At 52.1% G+C, this 22,475-nt stretch overlaps 1 protein-coding gene across 1 annotated transcript in view; it reads left to right on the top strand.

Moving 5' to 3' along the window:
- The first annotated feature begins 534 nt into the window (after nucleotides 1–534).
- The window catches only part of ST3GAL1 (ST3 beta-galactoside alpha-2,3-sialyltransferase 1), a 64,123-nt gene continuing 42,182 nt past the window's right edge, over nucleotides 535–22,475 (top strand). The window contains exons 1-2 of the mRNA XM_081117214.1: nucleotides 535–867; nucleotides 15,945–16,092. The gene's annotated coding sequence lies outside the window, so the exon portion shown is untranslated. The remainder of the gene's footprint in view (nucleotides 868–15,944; nucleotides 16,093–22,475) is intronic.

The raw sequence follows: 22,475 nt of genomic DNA, 5'->3' as shown, positions 1-22,475 counted from the left end.
GGGCAGGCAGGCTGGTGGGGCAGGGGCCCTGCACTGGGCCAGCTGGCGCGCCGCGCTCCTCCCCTCCACCTCTTCAAATCCCACCGCGAGTCTCCGCATCCTGGAGCTAGTCGGCGACTCGCACAGTCGCCAGCAGGGGGACCGGCCCCTGTTAGCTACCCTGCACCCCGCGGGGCTCTTCTGGGCACCGCCCCGTGCTCGCCGTGGGCGCGCGCAGCCTCCTCCCGGGGCCCGACCCCGCGGGGCCCCGGGCCACCTGGACGCCCTTCCCTGGCGTCGCGGGTTTACGCGCGGCGGCCTCCCCGAGAGGTGTCGCGGGGCTGTCCCCGCAGCGTCCCTCTCCGGGCGGCGACTGGGTCCCCACGCCGCCGCCAGGGTCTCTCCAGCCGGGCCTCGGCCGAGCCGGCTTCGGTCCACGTGGCTCCGGAGCGCTGTACTCGGCCCGCAGGGAGCCGGGAGCGCGGGGCCCACGAGCCGCGCGCGGGCGGGGGGCGGGGGGGGGGAGCGCGGCGCGGGCCGGGGCGGGCGCTGGGCGGGGAAGGGGCGGGCCGCGAGCCCGGCGCCCGCCCCGCTCAGCTCCCCGCCCGGCTCGGGATCGCGCCGCCGGGCCCGCCCCGCCCGCTACCCGGGGGAAGGTGTTCCCGAGACCGCTCCCAGCCTCCCCCGCCCCCGGCTCCAGCCTCCGCCGGCGGAGCTCCACTATGCCAGACAGTTTCGACACTTTGCAAAGACAAAGACCAGAGGGAGGAGGGAGCGGAGGAGAGAGGGGAGGAAGGGGCGATGTGAGCTGAGGAGGGGCGGCTGCTCGGGACTCTCCGGAGCCCCTCTCCGCCGAAGCCACGGAAACCCCGGCCGGTCCGCGGCGCGGTGAGTGAGCGCGGAGCCGGCCGCTGCCGGGCGCGGGGCTGCGTCCGCGGAGCCGGGGTCGGGCAGTTCCGCGTGTGCTCCGGGGTGACTGCGGGACCCGGGAGGGGGGCGCCTGGGAGAGTGTGGCAGTGGAAGTGGGCTCGAAGACCCCAGGCGCCTGGAGGAAGACACGCGTAGGGCGACCCTCCCCTCGCCCAGGTGTCGCGGGGATCTTTGGGAGAGAAAGGGGAGGGGGCTGGGGCCGGGGATCTTCGGCTTTTGCTGGGAGAGCTGCGGGGAAGCCCAGCGGGGAGCTTACGCCGGGCCCTGGGTAGCGGTCCCGGGGCGGCCCCCGTGACGCTGCGCCGGGAGCCGGGCTGGAATCTCCCGGGTCGCGGCTGCGGGAGGACCGCGCGCCAGCGGGGCCGCGGGTGGGGGGACACCCCTCCAGCGGCGGGGCTCAGGCGCTCTCCAGGGGAGCTGGGGTCGCGGAGGCCAGCGGTGGCGGGACGGTATCCGGATCCAGGCTCCAAATCCGCTGCGAGCAGGCGCAGATCCGGGAGGTGGCCATCGCCCCCGGGCGCCAGCGGCCCGCGCGTGTTTCGGGACGCACTGGAGAGGAGGAGAAGTTGGCGCCAGGGACAGGGCAGCTGGCGTGGCGTGGTGGGCAGTGAGGGGCTGGGGTGGGCGAAGCAGAGCGGGGCGGGGGTGGCGCTGGTGGCAACTGGAAACTCTGAGTCCCCCCTAATCCCGTTAGGCGCCACAGCTGCCGCGAAATAATACAAAAGTTAACAACTTGTTTGTGTCTCCTGGGTGACGTGCGGGGGCAGGGGCGGCTCCTTCGCAGAGCACCAGCGGGCAGGGAACTGTGACCCTGGGGCAGCGCGCCCGGATGGGGTTACAGTTAGATTCCGAGCTGGGACAGTGGCGCAACTTTCAGCTCCTTTTACTGAGCGTGAGTGTGTCTGAGCATGACCTTGAGGGAGGAAACGCCGCTGAACTTGAGGTGGGAGTTGAGACTGCATCCGGGCTTGGCACGGCTATGCCCGAGCCTGCCTTCCTCTATCATCTGGGCCTGGTCTCCGGGAAGGGTGTAGGGATCATCTCCACTCTCTCTCCTGTCTGGAGCCCTGGGTCTCTCCTCCCTCCTACCGGAGGGTGTCTGGTAGCACCGACCACGCGAGGAGCTTGGTGGAGAAGCCCTTCCAGACCACGCGGGTGCGCTCAGAAGTACGCGAGTGGATGGGGGCTGGGCGAGTCACTGCATATCGGGGTCTCCTGTCTGCAGAGGAAGGTAGCCTTGACCCTGAGGGCAGTGACCTCTTCACCAGGTCTCTGCATCAGGCATCCTCCTGGCCATCTCTGGGGATCCCTCTCCTCTTCTGTCTCATCCTCGTTGTAGGCCTCCAGGCCCAGTGGATTTGTGCAGAGATGGTTCCCCCAGGGAGAGAGCGAGTGCCACCCTTGTTCTGCAGCTGTGTGCTGGTGGTGGGGAGGCCAGTTCTCTCCAGCGGGGATGAGATAAATGGGGATGGTGGCTATCTAGTTGTCAGCAACGCACATGGCACATAGTAGGTACAAATGCTGTCGGAAAAGGCCTCTAGGATGGAAAGCACTGGCAGGGGCCTGGACATCCCCTTCTCTACCCTATTTTAACTGTTGAATACACATTAATCTACCTAGTCAAGCCCTTTCGGCTTCTGACGTGCCTTGAGCACCTACTACACGTTGGGCTCAAAGCCGGGCGTTCCTAGAAGCTGCTGGCAGAACCTCTTGGTTTTCTTTTCTGGGAGCTGCAGGAGAGCGCCTGGAGGATAGGGGAAGAAGTTGCACTGCCCCCTGCCGGCTACCTTGGAAACGCGCTTGGCTCTGAGGTGGGAAAGGGGCACCAGCAGCAGCCTGCCTAGGGTCATTCATAGTGCCCCCTTCACCTTCCCTTCCTGCCCCCAAACAACATAGCCCTGTTATTTTCTGAAACCCTTGGTTGGCTGAAAAGATCACCATTCCATGTCCCCTGCCTCTGCCCAGATCTGGGTGTAAAGTACAGGGCTCACCTAGTCTCCCATTCTCTCTCTCTCTCCTCTCTCTCTTTCTCTGACTTTGGGTATGAGACCTAATTTCTCAAAGTCTCAGTTTCCATATCTGTAAAATGGGATCATTATTACTATCTTACAGATGAATGTAATATATAATTGTATGAATGTGTGTGTATATATTTGCATATGAGGGAAAGAAATTCCATCATACAGTTTTGGATTGAATAAATAAGTGACAGAATGAGTAGGGGTTTTCTTCCCTGGCCTTTGAACAATCTCACAAGTTTGGAAACAGCTGTGCCTGCATCTTCATAGACCCCCACTTACTGTCCAGGTTTTACCACTGGGGCACAGCCAAGACCTGAGCAGAGCAACATCTTCCATTCACCTCACTGCTGGCAGGCCTCAGCAACCCCCTGGAGCACTGGGCTAAGAGAGAAACAGGAAGGGTTGCCAGAGACGGCAGAGGGTTTCTTTGTTGGGGCGGGGGGCGTGGATTCTGCTTCCAGCAGCTCTGCACCAACAGCTTGAAGCTAGCTTCTAAGCAGCCTGCTTGCTGAACTCAGGGCTGTGAGCCCCCTTGGAGGCACAAGCTGGGCACTCCACTGTCTAGACTCTTCAGCACCCCTCCTGAAATTGAGGATATCCATAGAGTTGACTGGTGGGAACCTTTGGTCCCCTAGGTATGGTGAGGTGGCAGTGAGGGGTCCTGGAGCCTAGCGGTGAGTGGGGGGCTTTGTGCCAGGTAGATCTCTGTCTCCCCTCTCCACCAAGCAGTGCCCCCCCAGGCCAGGACATCACTTGGGGGCAAACTGTCAGCAGCCCCCCTGGAAGAGGCCTCTCTAAATCTCTTGGTCAGTTAACCTTGCTTCAGTCCTTCACTGGGTAGCAGCTGCTGACTCAAAGGAGTTATATTTGGACAAGACTTTGTCTTATGAGATCTAAACCTTAACCCCCTCCCTAGGCCCCTCCCACACTTTAAAGGCAACTGAGAAAGCGGAAAATGAAATCCACCGGTCATCTTGACCTTACACTGCTTCCCGGTGAGTCCTGTGTGCATATATGTACACACACGCATAAGACAGTCCAGTGGAAAAGCTGGCCTGGGCACACAGAATCCTAGCATAAGATTTACATACACTTTGTTCAGTTGCAGAAGTCATGTGGGACCCTCAGCACCCCCCTTGCAAACCCGAAGATCTGAGAGCTCTCTCTAGCTCTGATTTGAGCACAGGAGCCCAACCTTGGGCCCCAGCGAGCACCTCAGTTCTATTCCCGGGGCCAATACTTTGAAACTTGGCACCCAAACTGTTTCAAGCTCTGGGTCTCAGTTTCGCTCTCTGCAGAATGAGAGGCTTGGGGTTCTGCTGAAGTCACCTGGGGCACATTAAAGCCTGTCTTTGTGGAGACAGCCCCACCTCATTTGCTTTTGCCTCCAGCTCATCTTCGGAACCCTTCAGGCGTTCCTGGCATCGCAGGCAGCCCTGGGCCGCCCTGTCCCCACGGCCTCCCCTCTCAATCCCGGAGCACCGGGCTGTCATTCAGCGGTGGTTCTCAGCACTGGACAGAGAGAGAGCTGAGAGGTTTCAGACTCTGGGGCTTGCAACCTGCTGGTGGAGGTGACATTTGTGGGGATTCCCAAGTGATGCTATAGCAAATAAGAACCATGATGACATCAACAGGACCTATTTTGTCCCTGTCTTGAAGGCTGAAATGTTTTTTTAGAATCACTTTAATCAACTCTTTCATTTTAATGCAAAAATCTTGAGACCCAGAGGGGAAGTCCCGGGACCTTTGGTGACAGAGCTGATCTAGAACAGCGGCGGGTCTCACAAACTCCAAAACCCTCCGTGCACGTGCGTCCCTTCCCCTAAGCCACGCGGTTTCCTTCTTGGAAACCAGTGCATTCTTGGGAAGCCTGGGGTTTTGTTGTTTCTTTGGGTTTTGTTGTTGGTTAGATTGTTCTGATTTCAGTTGAACCAACATTTATTAGGCACTTACATTCCAGGCACCATGCAGGTGCTGGAAATACACAGACCGAAGAACGTGAGGTTGATCCTTGGCCCTTGGCCCCCACCCCCCTCCCAGAGGTCACAGTGGTGGTCACCCTGCTTGTGCAAGAAAAATAAGTAAAATAACAGATTGGCCATAGGTGTGTTCCACATGGTTCTGCAGAGGTGAGGGACCTGGGAATTTGGGGGTTCGGTGCTTTGGCCCCCATTTCCTGCAGTACACCCTGATCTCTGGTTGTTGCCTCCATGGGATCCATCCTTGCCACTCAGCCAGAGAGCAGACCCCTGAACTAGGTGATCCTCCAAGGGCTTCAGTGTGGTGTGCAAGAGAGAGTGGCTGCTTTTGCTTTAAAAGCTGAAATCCAATGCTTTACCTTTATTTTTATTTTTTTTTAATCCTCACTTGAGGATATTTTTTCTATTGCTTTTCAGAGAGCATGGACGGGAGAGAGAGAGAGAGAAACATCGATGTGAGAGAGACACATCGGTTGGTTGCCTCCTGCACGTCCCCCACCCAGGGTCAGGGATGAAGCCTGCAACTGAGGTACATACCCTTGGCTGGAATTAGACTTGGGACCCTTCCGTCCTCAGGCTGACGCTCTAACCACTGAGCCAAACTGGCTAGGACCCAGTGCTTTACCTTTAATACTGGTCCTTATATTTGATCTCAGATTTAAACAGCTGAGTTGGGAGAGTGTCGGGGAAGGGCCCAGGTTTCAGGAGCATGCCACCATGCTCTAGCTGCAGGAATCCTAACGGACAGAGGAGAAACCAGAGGCCGGGGAGGAAACTCCCTTTCCCAGGGCCACACAGTTGGTGGAGGCTCAAGCTTTAACCTAGTGTAAGCATAAGATATTATTAAGACCCTTATTTTTTTTAATAACATCTTAATGAAAAGCAGAAGAGCCTAAGTATTAAGGATTCAGTCCAAAGTTTGTCACTTATGACCCAATGATTGAATTTTTTACCTTCTCTGCATCTCAGTTCCTCGTTTGTCATGGAGATGATGTGGCTGATGTGAAAAATAAACCAGAGCCACTGAGCAATTAGTTTTTATTCCTGTGAGGGTCGGCGGAGGGCTGGGTTGTCCTGTCAGCCTATTCACTATTCAAATAATACAGTTTGAATATTTTTCAGTTAAAAGTTTTTTCTTTCCCAAACCATCTGAGGATGTTTGGACCATTTCTTCTGTGTGTGTGTGTGTATATCTATTTCTCCTCTAAAATACATAAGAGCTTTCTAACCAGGTCTTGTGGCGGGCAGTTAGACAGACCTGAGCAGGGCAAGGACCATGGGACAATTACAGAAAGTCACCAGGACGGAACATCCCAGACACCTAGCAATGGAAAAGAAACTGGCAGGGGAGGTATTGGATACAAGCATTGCTAATCAGGACGTCGCCCTAAGACCCCCTCTCCACCCTAGAATGCCTCCAGTCATGCTGGTGGGTTCTCCTGACCTTTTCTCTCCTGGCCTGTGGTTAAGCCAGGTGGTAGACCCCATCCTTAGAAGAGAGCAAGGGGGCTGGAGGAAAGCCCCATCTAACCTCCATACAAAGACAGAAGAGGACAGGACAGGCCCTGATAGGTCAATTTGAAGAAGACAGCAGTTAACACCCCTCCGAGGGGTTAAAAGGAGCCTTAACTCCACTCCCCAGAGCAGTTCTATGAACTGCCCGCTTGAAATTTCTCTTCGAGTGTACCCTCTCTTTGCTGCCCAATAAATCTTCTCTAGTGGGTTTGGGTCTTGGCTATGAATTCTTTTCTTAGCCAGAACTCAAGTACCGAGGTTGCTGAACCCCAGTGTGGTCTGACCCTGTGGGTAAGACCCCTGGTGTGGTTCCCGCCGCCTACAACAGTCTGATTCTAGAGCCCTTAAGAAAGAATTTTTGGAAGGTTCACATTTAGGTGTACAAGAAAACATTTTCTCTGAATTTCACCAGATGCCTTTAAGAAAATCAAAGCCAGCTAGATATCATTGTAATAGATTTTGCTACATTAAAAAAAAAATCCATTTGAGTCCATATTGAACGAACAGCCGGAACTGGCTAAAAATTCCCTTCATGCATATTTACTTAACCAAGGGCTCTTGAGAAAAACCCAACCAAAAAAACAGAACCAAAGCAAACCTGGCTACTTCTCTACCAAGAGAGTGGAATGACTCCAAAATAGTGTTTCATGCTCAAAAAGCCTAAAACAACTCCACATGAAAGGAAAAATCCATCTAATTGGGCATTTACCTTTTCAGAAATAAAAGGCTCAGTGGCAAGAAAAGAAAAGAAAAACACACACACACAAACCCTCTTTTCTTGGAAGACTCGACCGGAGCCCAAATAAACACCTTGAATTTGCTTGGCCAGCCTATGAAGACCTGCCTCCTTCTCCCTCCCTTAGTGGACCCTTGTGGTAAGGACCTCAGAGAACTCCTGGTGGTCTAAAAGCGAAGACACCTGGAACAGGGGCCTCTGCATCGCAGCCATTGGCATTTGCAGCCTTGACCCTCTGGCCCTCAGGTCAACTTCTTTCTGTGCTACCCAGGGATGAGGGTCCTCCTGGTGGCGCCCTGAAGTGACTCACCACGGTCATACCACCTCTCCCCGCCCAGATCTTCCTTGGGCCACAATTCCTGTTGCTCCTTTTCTGCCTGAAGCCTGAGATCTCAGGCACCATGCTGTGTAAGTCCCAGGCTCATCCTGCATCTCTAGACCCAAGGAGCCTGGAAGGGTGAAGCAGCCCGCTAGCAGTTGCAGATGTGAAACACATCATACTGGGTACCTGCCCCTGGGCCCAGCCCAGGAGGTGCACTATCCATCCAGTGGGCGTAGCAGATGGACCCAAGTCCTATAACAGCCTTTTGGAAGGAGGTCTTGATTTCTCTGCACACGCTGTTTCCCAAGTATTATACCAGCAGCAGCAGCCTCCTGAAGGCTGGGATCCAAACCTTTTTCCTGATTGGGACGAGCCGGATGGGTTTATTTAGCCCAAGATAATCTGGATGGGTTTTTAGATCCCCACATCGTGCCTTGCATGTCTGATTGCAAGCACTCATCCTTTGGCTCGTTGGTGTAAATGGAAATGGGACAGCCCCACGGTGCCTGGGATTCGGGAAGGACTGAGCCTGCCAGAGGGTCAGAGACAGGACCCTGAGCAGGAAGGTTGTCATCAGACATGAAAATCTACCCAGCTCCCTAGACAGGTGCCTCTCAGGCACCTGCACCCAGAAAAACGACTAGAACATTGCTGTTGCAACATTGGAAAATTCCCTTTTAGTGACTAACATCTTCACAATGGAGAGAGGGTTTGTTGTTCCTCTTGCTCGTTGAAAACGCTGTTAATCCTACCACTTGGTAGGGATTCTAATGAGTCAAGACCAGTGCCTGGGAAGCATTAGCTGCCACAAGCAAGGATGTCTTCGTGGGGAGCATTCCTGCTTGTGTCTAAAGCACGATCTAATAGGAAACTTCAGTCGTTGGGCAAAAAAGGAAATTAAAGCCAAAGGAGCAGATCAGAAGACAGTGGTGGTGTGCTACCGCCTAACAGAAGTTTCAAACGAAAGCCATGCCTTTCTTAATGGTTTGAAGAATTGGTTCTGACATAAGGCCCCTGTTACTTTTCTGTCTCTACCTATGGCAGGGAACAAACTGAGCTAAGCCAAAGTGATCCTTGCACTACAGGATGGTGTCCATTAAAGCCACGTCTGTATAATGACAAGCACCCAAATGGGGAGGAAAGATGGACTGGCCTTGGGGACAGTTTTGAATATTGGAAAACTTCGGCATGGTCGGGAACCTGCCCCTGGGATGATATAAAAGAGGGCTTCTCTCTTTCTCCGCACGCGAGCCACGGCGTCATACATAAGCTGTGACCATTACTGGAGTGGGCAGGAGGGAGGTGTGTGTGAGTAGGTTGAATGATGACAGATCACAGAGGTTGCACACGTAGCATGAAACAAGAAGGAACTGAACAAACCTAGCGTTTCCAAGGAGGCTCAGCAGCGCCCTTGCTCAGGCTTCACCCACTCCAAGGCTTCAGTTATTTATCCCCTGAGTTATTCATTGATTCACTCAATAAAAGCACTGTGACCCTGCCACTTCCTTGCTGTGTGACCTTGAGTGAATGGCTTAACCTCTCTGTGCCTCTGTGTCCTCTGAGCACGTTTCTGTTGGTTTTTGTGGATTCTGGCTTTGGTCTTTGCTTTTATCTTTCCTGAGTTTCTGCCCAGGAAATGCCATGTATTGGTCATTCTGGACTCACTGAACATTCTAAAGAGACTCCACAGTTGTCCTTGTTAGAGGTATTTTGACAGTTGAGGACACCGAGGCTCATTGAAGGTGGCCACTTGACCTAAGGTTCCTCAGGTTGGGAGGGGCAAGTTGGTGGCTGCAGCGTACCCCTTCCCTTCACATCCCCACGAACCCCTCTAACATGCCCACATGGTGGGAGGTTCCTGGTCTCGCCCCCTGAATTAACGGGATCCTTGCCCACCTCCTTCCCACCTCCTTCACTTTGTCCTGAGAGTCAGATAAAAGTCCAGAAGAACAAAGTTCCCCCTTCACTGAACCGCATTTCAAAGGGCTATAAATAGGACAGTTAGTGGTGGCACTAGGGTCACATTCACCACTGACAGACTTTGCATGACGCCAGCCATGTCCTTTGGTTCAGGGTTTCCATGGTCAATAGAAGTTTTCTTTCCTTCTCTCTTCCTTCCTTCCCTCCCTTCCCCCTTCCCTTCTTTCTGCCTTTTTTCTTTCCTCTGATCTTTGTTCAAAAGCATGTAGTTATGCCTCCTTAATGAGGCTACAGTTGCCTAGAAAACAAACACATTTCTCAGTTACTCCCAAATCTGAGGAAGGAGCCCAATTCTGGGCAGACACAGAGAAGAGTGCTCGCCAGGCCTGGAGGAGACTGCTCAGCCCGCCAGCATCTCCCTCCTGAGGGCAAAGCCAATTTACTCAACAGGAAGGCTGGCCGAGGGGGCACCTTCTGTTCAGGGGGCCTCGGGCAGAGGGGCCAGTGGGGGCCAGAGTGAGCAGCGGGCCACTGTTGATTAGCAGTGGGATCTGGAGCGAGTCACTTCCATGTTCTGTGCATAAGCCCGCCTATCTTAGCAGCTGGGAGTTGAGATAAATGACAGCAGAGAGGGTGGAACAGCCCAGGGAACAGCTGTGAGATGGATAAGCCTGCTGACAGCAGCTGAGGGTGGAGAGCGCCGATGGGCCCCACGGAGGAACCGCAGACCCAGCCATGTGAAGGAAGGAGTGAGAGGAAACCGGCAAGGTCCACCCCAGTGCGTCCTACATGACCTGTGTTCTTTCAGTAACAAGGCCCAATCATGGGCTTCCTCCTGCGAGCAGAAAGAGATTGAGTCAGACCCACGTTTTAGGAAAACCAGCCGGCTGCCAGTCCATAGGTGGTCCATGTGGGACCTCCTGGGCATCGCGCTGGAGTATTTGCTCCAGTGTGAGAACTGGTGACTTTGTCTCTCTGGGCTTGTAGAACTGATTCTATTTGGGGGCTGAGAAACTAGAAACTGAAAACCACTCGGAGATGTCCATCCTGGTCACTGAGGGAACTGGGGAGCCATTGATGACTGCAGGGAGCCCAGTAAAGGAGGTACATGCTGTCCCTCCCATCACGTACCTATGGGATTTGAGGTGGAGAGGACCACCTTCTAGAGCCCAGCCAGTCTAGGTGATGAAGAGAAAGCCTGCTATTCACCATGGCCCTGGCTTTGCCAGTTTCTAACTGTGTGGCCCTGGGCAAATGGCATTGCTCTTTAGAGCCTCAGTCTCTATATCTGTGAAATGGGGGCAAGACTGCCACCCTCAAGGACTGCTGTGGAGATGGAATGAAATCGTGCATCTGAAATGCTGAGCACAGTGCTGGCCTCATTGTCTGTACTCATTCCATGGTAGCTATTGTTAATAATAATGCCACCCCGGACACAGCAGCCAGACCTCAGCAGTTAGCCCCCGAATTCGGAAATGCACTCCTGAGGACTCCTTTCGGAGAGGGAGGGTGCACACCGGAGAGCAGCTTTCGCAGCCTAAGAAACACACTTCCTGCCCAAGAGCAGCTTTTGCAGCCTCACAAGCAAACACACTTCCTGCCCAAGTTCTGTTCCGGTTCATTCTCAGATGCGCCAGGCTGGCTTCCTCACCACCGGGCCCCAAGGCCACCCCCGAAGGGAACCGTGCCAGTGGCTCCACTCTGCTTTTTCTTTTGCCCTCAGCGTCAGCCCTGTTTCTGATTTCCACACCCAGAGTTTCTGCCCTGCACCCTGCTCTCATCATGAGCCTGGCATCCCAGCCACACCACACTTTTCCATCAGCTTCTGACCTGCCCTTGCGCCTTCTGATCCTGGGTCACCTGTCCCCTTTGCAGACTGATTTGGCCAGTCTCCGTCTAGATCTCATCCTCCATGATCATTGTATTCTGGACAGTTACTCACTAAGAGACCACCCACTTGTTCGTTTGCCGTCTCCTGCTGGGTGCAGAGAGGCCTGGTTCCTTGCTGTGTGCCCGTCTCCCCTCCCCGCCCGGTGGGTTTCTCGCAGGCGAGCACGGGAGTGTAGTGCTGTCCCCACCAGGGCAGAGCACAGCGCAGGGAAGGCTCAGTGAATGCTGCTGGGAACTGTGTTAGTCCTGCTCTACAAGAGCCCACCATTCAGGCTCCGCTCTTCACTGTGACCTTGAGCAAGTTACTTAATCTCTTCAAACCTCCATTTGCTCGCCTGGAAAATGATGCAGATAATAATGCACACGTCATAGGACCGCTGTGAGGATTAACTGGGGTTTGGAGTACAAACAGCTTCGTTTGGCAAAGTGCTAGGAAGCACTTAGAAATGGTATCTGCTACTACTTATTACTACCAGTTTTACCTGATGATTATTATTAAAGTGACTTCATGTTGTTTTTCTGTTCACTTAGTTTTCCGTACAACCCTGCAAAGTATTGAAGCAGCTACAGTTTCTGTCTTACCAGCAAGTCAACGAACACTTAGAGAAAGGCTGTTTCTCTGCAAGTGCACACCTAGACTTAACCAGCCTCCCGCCCGGTCAGCACGGCTAGCAGCAGGTCATATGTTTGGGAACATGATGTGACCACAGGCCTCAGAGAAAAGGTCCCTGTAATTTAAAAAGGCAGCAGTATTGTTCAGCCAGGCCCCATGTGAGCAATTATTCAGATGATCTGTTTGCGCGGAGGGAAAAGCGATGATTTATTAAGCGGACTGGCTGCACTCCTCTAGGAGTGAGGGAGAGGTTTTGTCCAATCTCCTGCTCTGCCCGAGAAGGAACAAAACTGGAGCACGATCAAGTCTCTTGTGAGGTTTATTGTGTTATATTGCACAGGAGAAATGCACATCGGATTGCACAAGGGGCCTGTGAATGGTGGAGGCCCTAATGGAGGCAAAGAAGGAATAATTACAGATCCAGAACAGGAGGGCAACAGAACTGGGATTTTGTTTTAAACTGGAATTTGTCCCAATCTGTGTACCCACTAGAGTTGCTGCACAGTGTCCTCCAAGAGTCCTGCTTGAAATCCAGCAGTTCACTGCTGAGAGAGGGTCTGGGTTGGTACCTGGTGGCAGCCAGTTTGATGGGTGGATGTGAGGCGCTGGATGGGCTGGGACTGCATGACAAGAAGTCAGCCTGGTATCCAGAACGGAGCACTGAGCACGGAGTCTAAGCCCTTGGCCCTGCCCCCCCGCTGCCCCCCCCACGAGCCTACCTCTCTGGGCCTCGGTTTCCTCCTTTGTGATCTTGCCAGTCGCAGGACCTTTCTGGGCCTCCCTGAAAATGGGGATTATGTCTGATTTGTCTTCCCTGGATGAGGCCCATGTGTGTAAACACACCTCATCTGTTCTTAAAGAGTTTAGTTGTTCTGATTGGGAGTCATTGTGGAAGGGTCAGGGAAATGGGAGGAATAGAGGAGAAGTTGGGCATGGCAGAGTGTGGCCAGCAGAGCTGCAATAGCATTTTAGAAGTTTTCAGGGCCTGTGTTATTAACCGAGACAAGGAGAGTCTAAGTGAATGAGGCTGCTCCTGGGACCAGCTTGCAAGGTAGTGGGGTAATGACCTTCTCTGCATGTTCAGCGCCCTAGGGCCTTTAGAGGACCTGAGAAACTGAGGCCTCAGAAGGTAGGTGCACTTGGGTACAGTCTATCTTTAAAAGCCCTGCAGTTGCAAGCTTGCCAGTTGGGGTAACAATTGCCAAGTATATTTTTAAAATCCAAGAAGACTAATGGCAGAATTGCTTCAGGTTTATGTTTTGCTCCAAGGTGAGTCTTAGACTCTAACCAAAGGTCATAGGTGGCCACAGGTGCCAGGCTGTAGAGTGAGATGCCTGAGGCTCAGCTGGGAGGGTGCGGAGCTCCATGTGTAATTTAATGGACAGATTTTCCCCGACATCTTATGGTATGGAACAGTTACAGTATGTGTCCCTATATGTGCCGTGTACATGCGGGCTTTCGTTTTATCGTGATTATCAATTATTTAGTAAGATGTGGAGTATGTAACACTCAGCTACAGGCTCCTGTTAATGGTATATCAGCCACATCCTAGTGATACGCAGTCATCTGCTCATTCATTTCATTCATTCATTGGTCAGTACTGAGTGTCTCCCATACCCACAGGCTGTCCAATGGGGGCTGGGGTGGGGAAATCTAGTGATAAGCAGAATACGCCCCCCCCCCCCCCAAGGCACTCAGTCTAGTAAGAGTAACAGATAATAGGATTGAGGTGATGTCTGACACCTAGTAAATTCTTGGTAAATGAGAGCATGAAGGAACAGACGAATGAGCCCATGCTGGGAGGGGAGGTCTGTGTTACAGTTTGCAAGGATCCCTCTGGCTGCTGCTAAGAGCCGGGGCTGGCATTGGAGGAGGCAGCATTGGCAAGCCAGGTTAGGAGGCGGGGACAGCGGGCACCCACCTTAATTTTTCTTTCAAACAACAGGGACTGAAAAGAGAGCTTCATTCCCGCAGCTTTCCTCCCCGGGACACTCAGCCCTAACTGCCCTGCCTCTAGCCACTTTGTGTATCTTCTATGTAAACACCCGCCCCCACCAGTGAGCTCTAAATAGAATCTGTTTATAGTGAACACCAGATGCCTTTAGACAACTCTGGGGTCAGTCCCTAGCTAAATCCTGTTGATTTTACTTCTAAAATAGCTCTGAACCACTCACTCCTCCGTTTGCCTGCAGCCCTGCCTTAGCTCAGGTCCTCGTCAACCCCTGACCATCGCCACCTTGGGCGGACCTTTCTTTCTAACATGCCCGCACTGTACAGATAACTTGGTGGTGTATCTGTTAGCTTTCTCTGCATAACAAAGAGCCCTGGACCTTAGTGCCTTCAGCAGTAAACATTGTTTTCTCCTGAGTCTGTGGGTTGACCGGGCATTTCTTCATTTCTTTTAGTCTGGGCAGCGTGGCTGAGGCTTCCCAGATGAGTGTGGGGCGCAGCTGGGACGGCTGGTGCTCCTCGGGCCTCTCTCGGCAATTTCTCGTCCTCCTGGGGTGGAGGGGGGGCTTGCTCAGGTGTGTTAATGTGGCAGCAGCAGGATTCATTCCCAGCAGCAAGAGAGAGGAAGTTCTGAGCGATCCTCACCTGAGGATGTTTTTTCCATTGATTTTCAGAGTAAGTGGAAGGGAAAGAGAGAGATGGGGAAGGGGGAGAAACACTGATGAGAGAGACGCATCAGTTGGTTGTCTCCCACACACACCACACCCCGACCAGGGCTGGGCATCGAGCCTGCAACCGAGGTACATTCCCTTGACTGGGATCCAACCCTGGACCCTTCAGTCCACGAGCCAACCCTCTAGCCACTGAGCCAAACTGACTTGGTCAGAGCCTGAGCACTTTTTATTCAGGTCACATTTGTTATTGGCCCATTGGCTAAAACAAGTTACGTGACCCAGTTCTGAGTCAAAGGGTGGAGAAGTCAACTCCACTGCAAAAGGCTGCGCATAGGAGGTGTCATGAGCAAATCGGGGGGCCTTACTGCTATCTTCTGTCCCAGTGGCTAAGATGAAGGCTTGGGACCAGATGGAAAGGGGTGTCCTGTTTTGGTCTGTTCTCTGCCACTTACTGCCTTTGTCATGCTGGGCAAGTTGACTCTACTAAGCTCTCCGAGCTGTGGCTGCCCATTCATAATATGGGAATAATCAGTGCGGCCCCTCAGGGATTTCCTGAGAGGATCAGATGGGAAACAGGTGGCCTGCATGCTTCTCAGTGTTTGGGACCAGTGAGGGCTCAGCTGGGAGTCTGTTGTCATTCCCAGACCAAGTCTTCAAAGGCCATTTCCTGCCTGGCCTCAAACCAGTTTCCTCACCCTGAGCTCAGGCCTCCACATTGTCCCCGAGACGCTGTCCCAGAGCCTCTTCTTTTTGCCAAACAGCATCTCACTGGTACTTTGATGGAGAAGCAGCTAAAAATATCAACTCCTGTTCAAACTATTCCTTTACCAAATTGGTCGTTTTTGTTTTGTTTTGTTTCATTTTAATTTTTTTAAATATATATCTTTATTGATTTCAGAGAGAGGAAGGGAGAGGGAGAGGGAGAGGGAGAGGGAGAGGGAGAAACATCAATGATGAGAGTCATTGATCGGCTGCCTCCTGCACGCCCCCTACTGGGGATTGAGCCCACAACCTGGGCATGTGCCCTGACCAGGAATCGAACCGTGATCTCCCGGATCCTAGGTTGATGCTCAACCACTGAGCCACGCCGGCAGGGCAAGTTGGTTATTTTTTCCTCAGTTCTCCTGCGTGGCACTCACAGCCCTGTGCGCGTTGGCCCCCTAGGACTTGTCTGTCTGTTTCCTTCACCAGGCTGAGCAGCTTGAGGCCTCCGCTATGGTTTACTCGCCTTTCTGTCTCTAGCACTTGGTCTGGGCATGGACCAACATAGGTGTTCCCATAAGAAACATTTGATGTAGAAAGTACGGGCTGAGTGGCGAAGTGGGTGAATGCCTGTTTATCTGGAGCCAACTTCGAAGGCAGTGGGTGAACTAAACGCCCAAAGTAACTTCGACCTTTCTCCTCTTTTGGTCCAGCTGGTACCATTTTCAGACTCAGCTGACCTGGAAATTCCAACAGGAGTCATTGGCATCGCTCGGGGCTGTGGTGGCAGACACTTTGAGCTTTGTGGCCAGGACAGTTCCATTTGAGGACCAGAGATGGACAGCCCCTCACCCTACTGAGGTAAATGTCAACATAGAAAACATGCAAATCTGTAGAGAATTTTTGTGAGTTTATTTGAGCCAAATTGACTGCAATTGCCTGGAAGCAAAACCTCAATGGATTGAGAAAATGCTCCAGAGAATGGCAGTTCTGCACCTTATTTTATTTACTAGAATCAAAGGAGGAAACGGGCCTGGGTTACATGAAATCCATTGGTGATAGATTAGGAAGCAGGAGAAAGCAAAGCAGGGAAACCTGGGATTGGATATAAAGTAAAACGCTAGACATGCACTTCATTTACTTAGGTGGGTGCAGGATAGTTAACAGTCAACAATTAGTATGATCCCAGTAACAATGAAGGTATTTGCAGTCTCTGTGCTGGTGGGTGCCTGTGCTTTGAGGGGTCTGGAGAAAGGGAAATTACCTTGTTTTTGCAAAGGCATGTTTATCAGGTGTGTTATTCTAGATGCAGAAAGACTACAGACAGATTCAGTGAAGGTGAAGATTGACCTTTGTTAGGGAAATTCTGCTTAAGGACATGACTACCAGCCATGACCCACCTTTCTTTACAAAGTTTTCATTTCAGAGCATCCTATGTGGCTACTTTTGGCCTCTGAGTTTGTAAGGCCGCTACACAGGCCTCCCCTGAGTTTGTCAAGTTTAATATGTGGCCCCTTTTCGTCCACATAAATGACTCACTAACCCTCCCCGCAGGCGTGGGAGATGTTATCTTTTCTGGTTTCTTTCTGGGATCATGCTGGCTGGGGATGGTCCCTGTTTCTTGGTCTCTGTGACTTGGCCTTTCGTCCTGGGATAGTCCACAGGGATGGAATTCTTTCTCCCTCAGTGAAAAGCACAGGCCTCTTAGCATATCAAGCAACCTCCTTTCTTAAAAGGGAAGCCTGAGCTCTCATGAAAACTGGTAAGTAAAATCCTGGGTTGGGAACATCCTTCTATGACAAGTGCCTGCCTTCCCAAAGGAGGCCTGAATGACACTCTGCCGTGTCCTGGAGTGAGAGCTGGCAAACAGCTATGACCCACAGGACAAATCTGGCCTGGATATTTACTGTAAATAAAGTTTTATTGGTGCCCAGCGCGCTCCTCTTTCAGGCGTGTCTATGGCACTGTCACACACCGTGGAAGTTGCGACAGAGACTGTGTGGACGAAAAACCTAAAATATTCACAGTCTGGTCCCAACAGAAAATGTGTGCCAGCCCCTGGTCTAAAGCTGAACTGTCCCCATGTCGCAGCCACTCCATATGTGGCTGTTTCAATTTTAATTCATGAAAATGAAATAAAATTAAAAATTTAGTTCTCAGTTGCCCTCCCTGCTTTTCAAGTGGGAATAGCCACAGTGGCTGGTGGCTGCCGCTGTGGACGGTGCCCACGGAGAATGTTTCTAGCAGCACTTGGGAAAACAGTGATCACTCTGGGCTGTCTCTCTTCGCTCTGCCGGTGCCTAACTCGGCTTGGATGTAATTGCAGCCATCATGGAGGAGGAAGGTTGGGGGTGTGTGTATCTATTCTATATGATTATTGGCAAGGACATCTATCTACCTACCTACCAACTTACCTATCTATAAAGTGGAGTTAATTTAAAAATCTCTTTGGGCGTCTGACCTATGATCTCTGTATGTGAATCCGTATAGAAACTACGCCACTTGGGCCTTGGGATTTATTAATTTTATGTATACAAATAGGTAGATAAGATATGAGTTTAAGCCGTTCCTAGTCCCAGGCAGAGGCACGTGGGGCCTTCCCTAAAGGTGCAGCAGTGGCTGAAGAGTGCCGTTGGGCTGAAGATAGAGGCAGGGAGATAAGAAACGGAGAGGAAGAAAATGAGCTAAAGATGTGACATCTGGAAGTCGTGGAAGAACGGGAATGATGGAGATAAAAGGTGGGGATGGGATCATGGACTTACTCTCAGAGAACCCCTTGAACAGAGTAATGATCACTTGTCAGAGCTGAGTGCGCACAGGCCGTCCTGCACAGCGCCGGCCTTCCCCAGCAGGGTGATGCAGAGCGCCCATTGATGAATGCTGGTTCCATTCATGCCTCAGCAAGTACTCCTGAGCTCCTTCTACGTGCCAGACACTGTTCTAGGCAGAGACCCAGTGAGTTCACATCCTAGCAAGGAGTGGGGGAGGGGAAGAGACCGAGGGTAAGCAGGAAAAATATATGTGTGTCAGGATCGGGCAGGCAGGGGGTTGGGAGGACAGCTTAGGTGTGGTGTCCAGGAGGTGTTTGTGGAACCCAATGCAGTGCTGGTAAAGGATAACAAACAGTGAAGGGTGAAGGGGAGCTGGGGGGGGGTTGCTGATCAGAGGACAGGGAGAGGTGTGTGGCCACCTGAGACCAGGCCTGTTTTGTCCCTGTGCATCCTTTGAGGCTTGAACACACTCCCTTAAAACTCTGGCATTTCCTCCCCCAAATTTGTGTTATCAGTTAGCCCAGAAGCAGACTGGGGGTGGAAGCATTCCTATTAGATTAGGGCATCCTGACAATTTAGACCCGAGAATGGGCCCCAGGGAAAGCTAGTGGAATTTCCGTAGCTGATAACCTTTAAGAAAAGAGCCACAGTGTCTGGAACAGGGGTTGTTTCCCTGGAAGAGAAGAGACTTGGGGAGATTTCAGTTCAGGCTGTTTTTCCTTCTTTTCCATTCATTCATTCACTTACTCACTCAGCAAACACTCCGAGTCCCTGTCACCCGCCACTCGCTGGAGGTGAAAGTGGGTAAGACAAGAGCTATGTCCTCAAGATATTAATAATTTAGTGGGAGAAACAGACAAGTGAACAAGGCGGTGGTACGCACAGAAGCAGTTCTGGGCGTGGTGAGGCCTGCAGCTAATACAAGTTGGGAGTTCTCCTTAAGAAAAAAATAAAGATGAATTTAAAATAAGATAGAAGCCCAGCTTCCTTTCCACGGTCCTGGCCTCCTCTGGGTTTGTGTGCTGTGGGGTAGGCGGGCATGCCTTCTCTCCCCGGGTACCTAGAGCCCAGGGGGTTGCTGACTGGACAGAAGGCGGCTAGCAAGGCAGAAAGGCTAGAAGAAAGGAAGGCAGAAAAGCTAGCAGTGGAGCCTCTGAGCCCTTGTTCTTGGGCTAATGAATTAGGGTTGTCTTCTTAGCGCTGCTGGGGTTTTTTGTTTTGTTTTGTCTTTTTAAATATATCTTTATTGATTTCAGAGAGAGGAAAGGAGAGGGAGAGAGAGAGAAACATCAATGATGAGAGAGTCATTGATCGGCTGCCTCCTGCAATCCCTGACTGGGGATCGAGCCCACAACTTGGGCATGTGCCCCGACCGGGAGTCAAACTGCGATCTCCTGGATCCTAGTCAATGCTCAACCGCTGAGCCACCCCTGGCTGGGCGCTGCTGGGGTTTTTAAAGGCACTGTCCTTACAATTCTACTGGCTGGCCTTCTGATCCCACTTCCCGGACTGCATTCTAAGGAGTCACCTGAATTTCGGGAGTGTGAGTGCTGGTGGACCGTTTGCCAGCACTTACTAATGGCTAACTGTGGGTTGGACACTCTTCTAACAGCCCCAGACATGGACAGGTTTAACCCCATAGCCACCCCGGGGGCCAGCTGTGCTGTCATTCTCCCTGTTTCACTGAGGATGATGGAACTGAGGCACAGAGTGGTTAAGTAACTTACCCACAGATGCACAGCTCATAGGAAGTGGAGAAGCTATGCTTTCCAGGCAGGTACTCTGCCTCTGGAGCCCAGTCCCTTGCTGTTCGGCCTCTGCATGATTCTTGCTGCCTGTTTCTTTGATAGCAGCGCACTGGAAACGCCTTTAGTAGCCAAGGTTAGAGAATAGCCGCAGAATGGAATAATATGTGTAGGATCCATTCCAGGAGTTCTTACCAGCATGTTTCAATGCTTTGATTATTAGGTGTGAAGGTGGAATAGACGGGACGTGAGACCCAGTGTTAACTGTCATTGTGTTAACAGTGCTTGAACTCCCTCTCGCCTTTGTACCCCTCCTGGGCAGTCAGGACAGGCTCATTGGTCCAAGCATCCATTCGGCAGGTTTTTACTGAGTGCTGGTTACGTGCCTGATACTGGGGAGACAGCGGTAAGGAGTTCGTGGTCTCTGCTCTCCTGCAGTTTATAATCCAGGCTCTCCCTCCACATTGCACTAGATGTGTCTGCCAGCAGCCCTCATTGTCCCCAGTGCCCTCAGGCCCTGTCCTCCGTGTACCTGTTGCCTCATTTGTAAGGCAGACCAGGGGACCCACAGACCAGGGCGTAGGCTCTTCACAGTTGTCAGCAGGAGGTTTGCAGGTGGGTCACATCATTACCACCTTCTGCAGAGGTCAGCACCTGAAGGCCAAACCCTCCGGGATGCTCAGATGCAGCCCTGGTTTCCAGCTGGGCTGTAGCCGAGGAAAAAGGCCCTGGATTCTTCCGAACAAGCTTTCACATGGTTCTCCGGTTGCCAGCTGTGTGTCCTTCACCCGCCAAGCTTTGTTCTCTTAATAAAATGAGGCCAGTCCCACCCACCAGACGAGATGGGCCCCACAGTTGTAGAGGGTTCAAGAGAATGGGCCCTGGATCGAACAAGCCTGGCGGGCACCCCTGGCTGCCTCTCTGCAGCTCTTGGAGCTGGGGCAGGTATTTCTTGTCTCTGTGACTCAGTTTCCCATCTGTAAGAAAGGAGATGATCGTAGTACCCACCTACAAGAGTTCGTCAGGATTAAATGAAATGATGACTCAGCAAGCTGGGCACAGTGCCTGGCCCATAGTAAATGCTGACTAAATTACAGACAGGACACCACTAGTATCATTTATAGCTGAGCCGCATTGGTGGGACAGGGGCGGGCTGTGAGGCTGTGAGCAGGGCTCCCCTGCTGCTAGATTAGGGAATGCCTCTGCCTGTAGCAGCGATTTCCAACCTTTTTCATCTCAGGACACACAAACTAATTACTAAAATTCTGTCCCACACCAAAAACATATTGTATTTTTTGCCAATCTGACAAAAAGTAGTTATAATATTGCTTCATTCACACTGGATGGCTATTGTGTTGACTGTTATTTTTTTTCTTTGACAATCTAAAGGAAAAGAGGTCAATGTCCCTGACTCACTGGTCAGGTACTGCATGTTTTAAAAATCCTTCTGCTGGAAAATCTCTGGCCTACAGCAAAGACGTCTCTTCCAGGAAAGGATGGACATTCCAGGGTTATCTGTGGTGGCCACACCCAGAGGCTTTGACAGTACCAGTGTCCCAGGTACAGGGGGCCACTGGGGACAAGGAGATTTCTCATGTGCCCACTAGAAATCAAACTTATAGATTGAGTCACCCTCAAAACACTGATTTTTATTCTGGTCATGCCTGGCTGATAAACATTTGGGCTTTTACCAGTAACCTTTGTTTCCCAAGGGCGTCCAATTGCGTCTGTCAGCCTCTCAGGGTTATATCACTTATGGCCCTGGGACTGAGTCCAAATTCCATAGCAGGACGGACAAGGTTCACCCATGACCTGGGCCTCACCGATGCTCACCCGGCCCCACCCCACCTTCTGCTAATCCCAGAGTAATTTTAAGAGTAATATTAAGAGTGTGGACTCTGAGGACAGATGACCTGAATTCGAATCACACTTCCGTGCCCTCTTGGGAAAGTGCCACCTAAGCTCTCTTAATTTGCAAAATGGACACAAGAGATGACAATTGCACCAACTCGTAGGGTTGTTGTGAGGATTAAATCAGTTAATATACATGGAAATGTGTAGGACCCTGCTGGACACAGAGCAGTTCCTGACGGCTAGTGCTTTACATGGCACTCACTGGGGCTGGGACTCCTAAGGATGCCGGGCACTCCCCTGGGCCGGGGTGACTGTGGCACCCCCGCTGACATTCCTTCGCCAGAGTCAGTGTTGTGGCTGGACCAGCCCTTGTGCTTCTTATTATGATTGTAAGCTGCGCCTCAGAAATAACCATCAGGGAACTTTGAAAAAAACAAACCAACTAAGGTTTGTTACTCACACACAGGTCCTGGAGGGTGCATAGCGAAGTCACAGAGAGAGAGACCAGACTGGGGTTCTGCTTTTATGGAGGTGGAGGGTGGGGTGCCCTACAGTTTCCCTTTACTAGTGAATTTGAAACATAGGAGGGGGAATTAGGGCACAGGAAGGGCAAAGCAGGTCATTCTGATGGGCACTTATCTGAGGCTTCCTAAAGCGAGAACTTCATGGGTGGGGCGGCCAGGCTGCTTATCAGCTGCATTTTTATTTCAGAGGGTGTCTTTGAAGTGGATGCCCTGGCAACCAGAAGCTCAGTACTAGGCACTGGCCCCATAATCCAAAAAGCTGAGGGTCAGGTACTCACACTACACAATCATAGATGTAGATGTGGCTGCGGCTGTGGTGTGACTATAGATGTAGGTATCTCCCATGTACC

Source organism: Miniopterus schreibersii (assembly GCF_964146895.1).
Source record: "Miniopterus schreibersii genome assembly, chromosome: 17".
Classification (NCBI taxonomy): domain Eukaryota; kingdom Metazoa; phylum Chordata; class Mammalia; order Chiroptera; family Miniopteridae; genus Miniopterus; species Miniopterus schreibersii.
This window is presented reverse-complemented; position numbering and strand designations above follow the sequence as displayed.